The sequence below is a fragment of the Pterocles gutturalis genome, unplaced genomic scaffold (assembly GCF_000699245.1).
Source record: "Pterocles gutturalis isolate BGI_N339 unplaced genomic scaffold, ASM69924v1 scaffold4874, whole genome shotgun sequence".
NCBI lineage: Eukaryota > Metazoa > Chordata > Aves > Pterocliformes > Pteroclidae > Pterocles > Pterocles gutturalis.
Genome location: NW_010135584.1, coordinates 80,370 through 88,886, shown reverse-complemented (window position 1 = coordinate 88,886; position 8,517 = coordinate 80,370). Strand labels below are relative to the sequence as shown.

The 8,517-nt window shown below is 37.3% G+C and overlaps 1 pseudogene; it reads left to right on the top strand.

Moving 5' to 3' along the window:
* The first annotated feature begins 2,157 nt into the window (after positions 1–2,157).
* The window catches only part of LOC104467969, a 45,279-nt pseudogene continuing 38,919 nt past the window's right edge, over positions 2,158–8,517 (top strand).

Sequence of the window (8,517 nt, the reverse complement as noted above, 5' to 3'; positions counted from 1 at the left end):
AGCTGTCACCTCCTGGGTGGAACAGGCTCAGTCTGTGACCTTGCTGGTGACAGAAGCCTATAGCAAATGGAACAACTCATCTAAATCTGCTTCAGGTTTTTTCCTCTTGGGAATTAGGCCTCACAGCGCCCTGAGCAGTATTCACAATATTTCTGTCCTGGGCGGCTGTGGCACCACCAGTTTTGGCGGGAGCTGCGGGGGCAGCCTCGGTGAGGAGAGGCCAGGGCTGCCCCAGGCTGGACACAGCCGCTTCCAGCCGGCTCCAGCGGCCCCACCACAGGGCACAGCTGAGCGCTGCAGCCAAGATGGTGGCACCTGTGAGAAAATGGCCAAGAAAGGGCAAAAAGACGTCTGTCAGTGTGAGGAAAAAAGTGTGAGAAACAGCCCTGCGAACACCCAGGGCAGTGAAGAAGGAGGGGGAGGAGTGGCTCCAGGTGCTGGAGCAGAGATTCCCCTGAAGCAGGGGGGACAGGCCATGGTGAAGCAGGTATTTCCCTGCAGCCCGTGGAGGAGCATGCCAGAGCGGATATCCCCACTGCAGCCTGTGGAGGCCGCTCAGCTAGAGCAGGTGGATATTCCTTGAAGTAACTGTGGCAGGGCAGAGCCCATGTTGGAGCAGTCTTATCCTGAAGCCCTGCAGTCTGTGGGAAGGACCCACTCTGGAGCTTGGGAAAAATGTGAGGAGGAAGGAGCGGCAGAGAGCAACTGCAGTGGTCTGACCCCAGCCCCCCATTCCCCATCCTCCCCGTGCCACCTGGGGAGGGAGGAGGGAGAACATTTGAGAATGAAGGAGTGAAGTTGAGCCTAGCAAAAAGGGGTAAGGGGAGGGAAGTTCTTTTAGGTTTTTGTTTTTGTTTCTCACCATCCAAATCTATTTTAATTGGCAATAAATTATTTTTCCCCAAGTCAAGCCTCTTTTGCCCCTGAGGGTAACTGGGAAGTGATCTTCCTCTCTTGATGCATGTGCTTTTTCACTTTATTCTTCCTTTTGAGGAGTGGGAGTGAGAGAGCAGCTTGCTGTGAGTCTAGCAGCCAGCCAAGGTTGGCAGAGGCTGCAATACTTAACAATGTCAGCAAGCAGGACTGGGTTCCATTTTGTCTCTGTTCATCAAATCGTTTTGTTCTGAAGATATTACGCCTATGGGTGTTAACTGCATTCTCACAGCGGAAAATATAAACCTGGAAAAAAGTGACCTGTTGAAAACTTACTGTTTGTTGTAATTTAATCAATATATTATTTTTAGGTTTTTTGTAAATATGTCTGGCCTCAGAGAGAGTACTGTAACTTTGAGGAGAGCATGCTGTGGTTTTTGTATAAATCTAAACCCCTTCATCCCTTGTAACTTCATTAATTATGGAGCATATCACGGCCAAATTACCATTAAAAATTGTGAAAATGCAAGTCGGGAAACCCCAAAAGGGAAAGACTAAACTTCAGCCCAGTTGCTTTTAGCTTGTGCATATGGTTTCAGATACAGAATACGTTTCTGTCGTACCTGTCTAATAGCATAGTATAAACATTAGTTTAGCAAGCATAGTATAAGCCACCAGATGGAGTGCTGTTGCCATCAGAAATGAAAAGAGTAATCGAAAGGGCATGTTTTTTCTTTCTACTTTTGTAATGTAAGTTGCAAAGTTTTTTTTTAAGGTACTGTGCCAATCTGATGTATAAGTCCATATGTTAGAACTTGTAACCATTGCCTGCATAACCATAGCTGTGTTAACACATTTCTTACTTATTCACAATAAAGCGTGTTTTAACTTAATGTTTAGGCTAGGAAAAGCAAGAATGTCCTTCCTTTTTTCTTGTTGGGAGGTTTTTATTAACCTGAGTTGACAAACTGTATGCAAATTTGATCTTTTTTTTTTTCCCCCTTTCATTTTTTTCTTTACCTCATGACTTGTATCTGTTTGCCATGTCCTTACTTAAGGAAAGCTAAAGTAGCTGGTTTTCTGTAAGGTACCTGACAATTAATTCAAATACTTGCCTACAGTGCTTTAGAATTAGAAAAGAGGCAGATGATGACTATGCTTAAAGGCTTTTATTTGGGATTTTTGTTGCTGTTGCCTTGTATTTTCTGTTTCTTTTTTCTCATGTTCTCGTAGGACCTTCTTGTACAAGAGCCTAAAAACATCTAAAAATTGCAGAATGAAAAGATGGCACAGGCAATGCTGGTACCACCAGGATCTGACAGCTTCTTCTATTTCACCAAAGAATCTCTTGCAGCTATTGAAAAACGTATTGCTGAAGAAAAGTCTCACTGTGGCAAAGATGAGCATAAAGATGATGGTGGTCATGAAGAAAATCACCCAAAGCCGAGTAATGACTTGGAGGCGGGAAAGACACTGCCATTTATCTATGGTGATATTCCTCCAGGAATGGTGTCTGAGCCCCTGGAGGACCTGGATCCATATTATATCAATAAAAAAGTAAGTGTTCTATATTAACAGTGTACTTAGAACACTGTCCTGGGTTAAGCTGAGACAGAGTTAACTTTCTTCATAATAGCTAGCAAGAGGCTGTGTTTTGGATTTGTGCTCAGAAGAAAGCTGATAAAAAGTGATGTTTACGTGGATGCCAAGGTCTTTCAGCTTCTCTGGCTGTCTGCAAACAGGAGAAGCTGGAGGGGGCACAGCCTCAGTTACTAGCCTAGGATTTGATCTTAGGTTCAGGACTGAGACCCAAAGTGGCCAATCATCTATTCCATAACATACACATCATGCCCAGTCTATAGGTGAGGACCCTCCGGAAGATCAGCCCTTTTGGTTCCAGATCTCTTTTGCTCTGGGTCGTCTTGCTCCAGGTGGTTGCTCTCCCAAGGCCTTCCCCCTGCCACCCCGGTCAGCTCTCGGTCTGGGACGCTCAGACTGTTATCTCCATTCCGTGAGTGTGGTTTCGGGACTCTCCCTGCTTTGGGATCATTAGCCAGGAGCAGACTGAGCCTAGGTCATTGGGTGGGGGGAGGCAGTATCACTGTGTATCACTCATTTGTACATTTGTATGTAGTATTATTTTCAATATTATTTTAGTTTAGTTATTAAATTGTGCTTATCTCAACCCACGAGTCCTTTTTTCCCCAGCCAAGGGCAAACCCATCACAAACACTCCTGTTGAACTATAAAGTGATAAATGCTCTGGTGTGGAGGTAGTCAGAAGCCCTGGTTGAAAGTATTGTGCAGTATGTGATATGTTAATTATTTTGAAAACGCTATAAATATGACTAACTCTTCTGCTTAAGTTGCTTTTTTAAAAAAGGAGCTTTTCTTTTAATGACTGAGGTTTTCTTATTATGATATTTTGAGTTGGTAGATTTCGCATTAGATGTCCTTTAATCTCTTCAAATACGATTGAATGCTGAAGCATTTGAAAACTTCCTCTGTTTGGCTACTCTGTTCCTGGGGTTTCTAGGAAACACAGAAAGTACCCAAGATCTAGTTCAGTAGGGTAGTCTCTGGACAAAGTGCTCGTTCAGTCATCTGTGAAAACAATAAACTGTCAAACATTCCTTGAAATCTAAGAAATATTTGCTTTACAAAAAGTTAGAATTTAGACTCTATTTGACTAGGGAGGGACATAGTTAAAAAAAAATATTATTGTCACATATTGCCAGCTTCATGTGCTGTGATTTCTGTGGATTGGTAACAGCTTGTGTCACTTACAGATGGGAGTTTGTTATGCTAGAGTTTGTTTCAGGTCTCCTTGAACTGTTCTGAGTCTTATAGGGAGGATGTGATTTTTCTGGCCAGCTATATTTTTCCTCATGATTTTAGTCATCGAGATTATTTTAATACCAATTACCCAGCAAGTAATCCCTCCCCACACTGCCCTGTGAGGAACATGAAGGCAGGACACTGGTAGGACAATTTGAGGTCATATGCCCTCAATAATAGTATGTCCCAGAGCAAGGAAGTTCTTGAAAGTCTCTGCATCATTCCTCTTAAAATCACTTTACATCGGCATAGATGCAAAGTTTTCCTAGAAATTCTATATAAATGCTGTGGATTTCTTTAATGTAAAAGAGGATTTGTGGCTCAGTATCAGTTCAGCAAAACAGTATAAAAATAACATTCAGGTGAGTAACCTCACATTCACTTCTCACATGGGACTGAGTGTAAAGACCAAAACTGTGTACTTTGTATTTCAATATTGAGTCTGTGGGATAGGCCCAATATAGACCTGAAGGCAAAATCTAAACTTATATATATATATATAAATTCATATTTATACATATATACTGTAATACAACTGAGTTTCTTTTATAGATATAATAATAACAAAAGGAGAAAAGAGCAAGGGTGATGACTTTGGCAAGTACAAATGAAGAAAATATGTTTTTATGTAGGCATGAGAAGAGTAATGATGTTCAGAATGAAAGCAAAATTGAGTTTACATTAAAAAGGCAGTACAGAATAAGCAGTGAGTCATTATTTTATTGTGTAAATCAATAAAATGCTTGTTGAATTAAAAACTAGAACAGGTTCTTGAAATGAGGTATTGGATAATCAACAGATGTATCTTGCATGTAAGTAAGTGACCAAAGAGCTATATTATCTCTGTAAGAAGCAACTAAGTTAAAGCAGTGTTTGGTGTTTTGTTTTTGTTTGTTTGTTTGTTTGTTTTTTAGTACAGAATGTTGAAGACTAATAATGAAATGTGGGGTTCTTTGTTTTTTTTAGTTTTGTTGTTCCAGCTTCACAAACGCTACTGTTAAATTATTTATTTATTTACAGTAGAATATCATTAGAAAACAGATTCAGTGTTACAATCTACTTGTTTCCAGATATTAGCCTTTTGGGAAAATAATCATAAGATGTAGACTGAATTAAGATTTTGTTAGATGACATTCTCATTGTGTCTCCTAGTCACAATCGCAAACAGTTACATAAATGGTACTAGTGATGACTGCACAGGCAATAAAGGCAATAAAGCCTTTAAAAGCCAAGGAGGTCTCACCTCAGAAGCAGCTGTAAAGTACTGAAATAGTTAAATAGTTGCTCATATGTGTCCAAAAATGGTTAATTAGGTGCTTTGTTTTGCATTGCCAGCTTGATCTGAAGTGCAAGTAGTGTAGCTGGATAAATTTTTAATATTAAAAATTACAAAATTTTAATTATATTTTAAATGTAATTACCTAATCCTGGAAAATGCTGAAATGCAGATTTCGTTTAAGAGCACAGAGACAGTGTTTTGTGTTCGGTTTTCATTGCTCATGTGAAAATTTAGAATCTGATATTTGCTTGTATAATTCTACCAAAAATAAATTTGGCTACCTATATTTGTGTAAGTGCAGCCTGTATTTATGGCAAAGTTGGTAACATGTATCCCTAATTTCCTATTTCCTTTTTGGTTTTTGTAAAGACATTTATAGTATTGAATAAAGGGAAGACAATCTTCAGGTTCAGTGCCACACCTGCCTTGTACCTTTTATCTCCTTTCAATATTATTAGAAGAATAGCTATTAAGATTTTGGTTCATTCATATCCTTTTCAAGTGTTTTTTTTAATTATTACTGGTTTTTTAATATTTAATAACACTGTGTTTTTTGCTTAAGAGTTTAATATTCCTGCTCTTAATTCTTTCTCTCAAAATGAATCAGAGCTAAGATTCGTCACTTTAACCTTCTGATTGTAATCAGAGGAACAGATAGATGCACAGCACGTATACCTTGATTAGAAAGTTAGTGGTATAGCCATCGTTAGTGTGAAACATGTTTGCATTATTTATGACATTGCTAGTGATAGTAAACTTGATTTGTATCATATATATTGTCAGTATTCTGTAGCCTGTTAAATTCCTCATGTTTTGTGTGATGCAAATACAGCATTAAAATGAATATGTTCCTTAACTACAGTCAACATTGTTCAGCATGCTCATTATGCTCACTATTTTGACGAACTGTGTATTTATGACATGGAGTAACCTTCCAGACTGGACAAAGAATGTAGAGTAAGTATACTTAAATTAGCTATTAATTTTTAAAGTGGTTTAAAAATGAAAAGCTAAACTAAGAGCTAGAATAAAATGAGCATGTAGTATTAGAGCATGTAGTTTTACTTTCTCTTGTGTGTAGTATCAGTATTCTCCTTTTTCTAGCCTGGAGTTTGATCCTAGCTGCAGCTCAAAGTAGCATAGACCTGCAATCTCTAGGAAGGAAAGAAGCTGGGATATTGTTAACCTTTTTCTCTGAACAAAACTCTGATTAATACTCTTGTTCAGAATGTTTGTACAAGTAATACTGTATGCATTCTCCCTCTTGAGCTTTTCCTATAGCATTTTTATTAAGAAAAAAAAAAAAAAGGAAAACAAAAGAAACAGGGAGAGAAAATAGCCATTCAATTTGAAATTACTGCTTTTCAGTGTGGAAGATGCTTTCTATGGCCCCTATGATGCAGCTTTATTTTGTGTAACAAAATCTAAAAATGGGATGCACAGTCACTTTAAATACCTCTGCTGAGGATCATTGTTTGACATTCTCAAGTCTGCCTGATTGGCCATCAAGTAACTGTAGTAAACACTAGGTTTCACTTACTCATGGATTTAGTTTCTGACATGGCAACCATGCTGAAATTTTTATTTGAGCAAAATATTTCTTCATGCTAGTAATGATTATTAGTATTTGTGCTGAAATTTCAAAATCTTACATACCAGAAACTGCAAAAAATATGTTTCATATAAAATAAATAAATAAATCCAATTATCTTGCAGAGGAATAGTGAGAAAACAGTGATAGTTTGTAACTGTTGTTACAGTGCATGTACTAATCACTGTTTCTGAGTGATTTTCCTTTATGCCCATGATCTTGTATCACTGAACAACAATCTAACTTTTGCTTGGATGTTTTCTCATAGGTACACTTTCACTGGAATTTATACTTTTGAATTTCTGGTAAAAATCCTTGCAAGAGGCTTCTGTATAAATGATTTTACTTGCCTTCGTGACCCCTGGAACTGGCTTGATTTTATTGTAATTTCCTTTGCGTAAGTATATAATTTCTTTAAAATATCAGTTAGAACTTTTTTTGAACCTGTAATAAATTGTTCGGATTATCTTATTTAAATGAATTGTAGTTGAATTGTGTTTCAACTTTTTCCATTTTATTATTTTACACTAATGTAGCACACAGCACAATTAGTGGATTCTCCCACAGTACAAAAGAGGAGTTCTCATGGAACAATCACTTTTAAGTATTATTTAAAAAATAAAGTCAGGGAAATAAATTTTATTTTTAGTTTGCATTCAGTGGAAATACTTAAGGGTCTGTTTCTTAGGGAAAACTTGATTGAAACATGAAAATATGAATGTAAGTCTTTCATTTAAAATTTCCCCTTTCAAAAAAAAAAAAAAAGTCTGCGTTACAGGTCCAGGTAAGTAGTATGCACTTTATCTTAATTCTGAATAACTGTGATTTAATCCTACAGGTATATAACAGAATTTGTAAACTTAGGCAATGTTTCAGCTCTTCGAACTTTCAGAGTATTGAGAGCTTTGAAAACTATTTCTGTAATCCCAGGTAAGAGGTAACTGTAAAATGGTAGGTGCTTTACATCACCTCTGTTTAATTTTGTGTGTGCTGTCATTGTGTTTGTGTGTGAACTCCCCTATTACAGATATGTGACAGAGTTTGTGGACCTGGGCAATGTCTCAGCGTTGAGAACATTCAGAGTTCTCCAAGCTTTAAAAACAATATCAGTCATTCCAGGTGAGAGCGAGGTTAAATACTGAGGCTGACTGAAATTCCACAGAAGTTGGACTCATATTTTTAACAGAAGCATACAGGTTTTAGTCTTAACTTTCATTTGATTCCCTTTTCAAATTCTCTAAAACACTCAGCCTCAGAGTTTAATACATTCTTGCATGAGAAATTGAATTACATAGCCTGTGTATATTTCCATTTCATTATGTCAAATTTTCTGTCCCACATTAAGGATCAAAATTAATTATTTTAATTTTTCTCTTGCTAATATGAATGCTACTATTTACTGAAGACATTTGGGATTGAAAATTTCAGTATGTTATAAAGTTGCATCCCTGACAAAGACAAAGGAATAAGATAATAGAGAAGCACAGAAATTGCATGATGTATTTATTACCTTAAGATGCCTATCTTCACCAAACCCCACCTCCAGTTGAATAAGCTGCAGTAGAATGCAATCATTAAAATTTCTACTATGATGCAGTTGTGTTCTGTTTTTGTTTGCTGTTATAGAAGCAATATATTGTGTATTGGAATAGAACACTGGCAAAGGTTTGGAGCAAGAGGCATCAAGAAGAAAACAAAATGAACAATTTTCATTAACTGTAGGTTACATGTATAGAGAGAAGTCACTTATTTGAAGTGCAGGTGCTTTGGAATGTGTAACATTAATGCCCATATATATTTTCAAATTAATTTGTCAGGAATTATGAGACCTCCTGGTACCTTTTCCCTTTGGAAAATATTTTAAGACTATTTCTGTGAAGCTGCGCATGGTATTTAATAGTCTGTTGGAGTAGCTCACGTTGCTAAATGTAGGGAA